Source organism: Monodelphis domestica, chromosome 1 (genome assembly GCF_027887165.1).
Source record: "Monodelphis domestica isolate mMonDom1 chromosome 1, mMonDom1.pri, whole genome shotgun sequence".
Taxonomy (NCBI): domain Eukaryota; kingdom Metazoa; phylum Chordata; class Mammalia; order Didelphimorphia; family Didelphidae; genus Monodelphis; species Monodelphis domestica.
The window spans coordinates 404390120-404394457 of NC_077227.1; the positions used below are offsets into that span (position 1 = coordinate 404390120).

Sequence of the window (4338 nt, forward strand, 5' to 3'; positions counted from 1 at the left end):
CTCCAACTCTAGCGGCTCCCTATCACCTCTAGAATAAAATAAAAACTGTCCAGCATTTAAAGTCCTTCACAACCTGACCCCAACTGACCTTCCTAACCTACACATCATTTCTCTTTGCACACTCTAAAGTCCAATCAGATTGACCTTTTTACAGTTCTTCACACACAGCACTCTATCTCCCTTCATTGTCTTTGCATTAATTATCCCCTATATTTGCAACACTCTTCATCCTCACTGCTTTTTAGAAACCCTACTTTCTTTCTTTTTAAAAAAAACTCTTACCTTCCATCTTAGGATTGATACTAAATTCCAAGGCAGAAGAGCAGTAAGGACTAGGCAATTGGAGTTAAGTGACTTGCCTAGGGTCTACCACATAGCTAAGAAGTGGCTGAGATCACATTTGAATCCAGGACCTCCCATCTCCAGGCCTAGCTCTCTATCCAAATAGTTACCTAAATGGTCTTGTCCCCAGTTTCTTTTACGATCTAGCTCAAATGCCCCCCACGTTTATCTGAAGTGTTTCTGATCCCCACAGTTGCTAGCGGATGAAGAAATGGCAAACCCACCATTATATTTAAGAGAATCTCAAGAAGGGGGTCATAAAAAGTTGGATACAACTGAGAAAGACTAAACAATAATAGTTACATCTTTTCTTCCTCCCTTTGTGTTTATATATAAACAACCTTGTGTTTATTCTATATTGCTTTCTGTTTATTATATATGCATATTTGTTGCCTTGTGTTTATTATACATATATGTGTATATAAACCTATAGATGTATATGGGTCAACCTCCAGCAACAGAATGTAAGTTCTGTGAAGACAGAGACTGTTACATTTTTGTTATGTTGTCCCTAGTACCTAAAACAATGCTCAGCACATAGAAGGAAGTTAATAAATGCTTTTTCTTTTACAGAGGGCACATTTTTATTGGCAACAAAGACTTCTACATACAGTAGTGCACAAATTATAAATGGATCAACAAAATAATATTAACTATACAAATTGTTGCTAGCACTTTATATATATATTTACTTTTGTAGGTTTTGTGCATGTTGTGCATCAGGTTCCTATGGGCAGGCTGCAAATGAGCAGGATATGAACAGGACAATCATATTTAAAGGAACTGAAATTTTAAACACGAAATCAATGCATTCCACGTGTCAAACCCTGCAAAATAAAAAACTAGGATATGCAATGAACACTGTCAAGAGAAAATTGAGGGGAAGAGTTTCACTCATTTAAAAAAGGAATTAATCTTCCAGCAACAGAAGTTAGGATTCAAAAAATATGCAATCTGAAACTTTAGAAAAGTAGTCTACAGAAGGAGAGCATACTAGCTACAGTAGTGAAATGAATTTTTAAAAAAAGGAATTTTCAGGATGCTCCATTACCCATCATTCTTGATTTTTTGAATTGTGGTTACACAATTATAAAGAAAGAATGCAATTAAAACAACTTTCTCTCCAAATTATCATTTAAGGAAAACACTGTACCCTACTGAAAGATTAAGGAATTTAATGAACAAGTAGACTAGATAAAAGGCCACTGTATTCTTTTCAGGTCAAGACAAATACAGATCCTTAACTTCCTACTACCTAAGCCCAAAGGCATTTTGCACAGCTTACAATGAAATAAGAGACCCAGATCTTTAAAGAGGCTACTGTGACACATTGGAAAGCCCAGCAGTTTGGGTTTACCTTTAACTAGTTAAGTGACTTCAAGGATGTGACCCCAGAGAGGTCACCCCACCGTATCAGATTCTTGGTTAAATGTGTGTGTGTGTGTGTGGGGGGGGGGTTGGACTAGATTATTTAGAAGATCCCAACCATTTAAAATTCTTTAAATTAAAATTCTAAATCAGCTTTAGGCCTCATGCTTTAGGGAGAAATAAAAATTTGGGAGAACTGGGATATCTATTCTCAGAAAGCATGGTCACCTCAGAATTCTTTGCAGTGTTCCTAAAAACTCTTTATCTACCTCCAATACACTGACCAAGGTAGTTACAAGTTAAAAGTCTCTTGATAAAGAAAGCTTTGATAAACATTTTTAAAGACTGACAAATTTGGTGAGGTGAGAGATCTCTAAAGTTTTTTGCCACCAGAAGTCAGATTTTCTGCTTCTGAATTTTGAAAGCCCCAAATCAAGGAAAAAAGTAAAAATTATGAAAATACTCCACAATTATCCACTGCACGTACAACTATGTGAAATGCAAGACTGAAATCTAATCAATAAGACAAGGACAAGGAAAATTTCTTCTAAGAGAAATAACAAATGGAGATACAAACTCAGAATAAGGGTTGGTTTGTTTTTTCCCTTTATCGAATAGCAACAGTGGTGCTCTTCAGAAATTTTCTAGGACACAATCTGTCACATAAGAGATGGTGCAAAGACCATTTTTTTCCCAGAATTTAACACAACAGTTTTATTTTCAAAATGCATTAACTTTATTTTCCTCATTTATTTTCCTTGCATACATTGCAAGGCCCAGAACCTGAAAGAAACATGATTTCTTTAGAAAGCCACATGGTTGACTGTGAGCATTCTTGGTACTTAATGCCAAAGGAGTCCTGAGTTTTCAAATGTTAAAGCTTTCTCCACAGCCACATGTTCCTCTGATGTTTGGGTTATTGAAAACAAATTCACTGAACAATTTGTCTCCTACATAGTCCATTTCTGTTCCTAAAAGTGTTAGCTATGCTTTCTTTTCGATGAACACTCTAATTCCATCCTGAACAACTTCTTCATCAGAATCTCCTTTTGTCTTGGTATATTCTGAAGTGTAAGAAAGTCCATTACAACCTCTGCCACTCTCAGACCTACATTTTCAGGTTTATCTTTAAGAAGTTGCTTTATTTAATTAACAGCTGAGGGTCTCAGGGTCAGGGCTGCCCAGGTGGGCTGCAGCTTCCTCTTGCTCACCGCCCAGACTGCAGCTCTCACCAACCAAGCAGACATTTTTCCCCACCTCCCCTTCCCTTCCCAGGGAGGTGCTGTTCCAGCAGCTCACAGCCCAATAAATGCTTTTTAATTTTTTAATTTAAATTTAATTTTTTAAATTAAATTAATTTTAATTTAAAATTTTCAATTTTAAATTGACTGATTAAACAATGATTTTAATTTAAAAATTTTCCCCATGGTTACATGATTCAAGTTGTCTCCTTCCCCTCTTGTCTCCCCACTCCCAGAGTTGACAAGTAATTCTACTGGGTTATACATATATTATCACTCAAAACCCACCTATTTCCTTATCATTCATTTTTGTAATAATCTTTTAAAACCAAAACCCCAAACCATACACCCATATAAACAAGTGATAAATCATATGTTTTCCCATGAATTTCTACTCCCATAGTTCTTTCTCCTGAGCTGAATAGCATTCTTTCTCATAAGTCCCTCAGAATTGTCCTGGATCATTGCATTGCTTTTAGTAGCAAAGTCTATTACATTTGATTGTCCCACGATGTTTCAGTTTCTGTGTACAACATCCTCCTGGTTCTGCTCATTTCACTCTGCATCAGTTCATGGAGGTCTTTCCAGTTCTTATACAAACCCATTGATTCATCATTCCTTATAGCACAATAGTATTCTATCACCATCACATGACACTTTTTTGAACGATTTAAAAAAAAAGAAAAATAGAAGATGTCAACTGTGTCTGACAGCATATGCTATATTCTACATTTGTAGGCCCTCCCACTTTTGCAATGACATGGGAGGTAGGAGAAGGGACATTTTCTCAAGCCTTCACTAGTCAACTGATTATTGTAATTATGTTTTTTTCTTTTCATTTACATTGCTATAGTTATTATGAACACAGTTTATCTGCCAACTCGTTTAAAAATTATTGGTGCCTTTTATTTTTCTTACATAACAGTCATTTTTCATATACCTATTCTTGGCTGAATCCTTTCAACAAAGATATATAAACAAAACCAACCAATAAATCATCCTCATCTGATAAAATAGTCAATGTGATACCCCATTTCCATAACATTCTACTTTGATACTAAGTAGGAACATGTTTCCAGGAACCAAAGTCAGACATTGTAGCAAATTGGAGTCTGGCTCTTTTAGTGTTGTTCATGTGTGCATTATTGTGATTATTGGGTATATTTATTCTGCTTTTGTTAACTTCACCCTGTACTGTCATGCTGAACTGATCAGACACTGAAAAACCAGGGAGCATATGAAGCAAGATGAAGAACTGAGTGGTAATCGTGGTAGTGAGAGTGTGTACTGAGTAGCTCCAGAGCTGGGCTAGTGGCCAGGGGAGAGGTACGGAACTTGAGGTCCTACCAAACATAAAAAATTCCTGAGCTTAGATTATATCTCTACA

General features: G+C 36.1%; 1 pseudogene; it reads right to left on the reverse strand.

The window, feature by feature from the left end:
* Window positions 1-2477: 2477 nt before the first annotated feature.
* LOC100618523 (iron-sulfur cluster assembly 1 homolog, mitochondrial-like) lies at window positions 2478-3002 on the reverse strand (annotated as a pseudogene).
* Between the last annotated feature and the right edge of the window lie 1336 nt (window positions 3003-4338).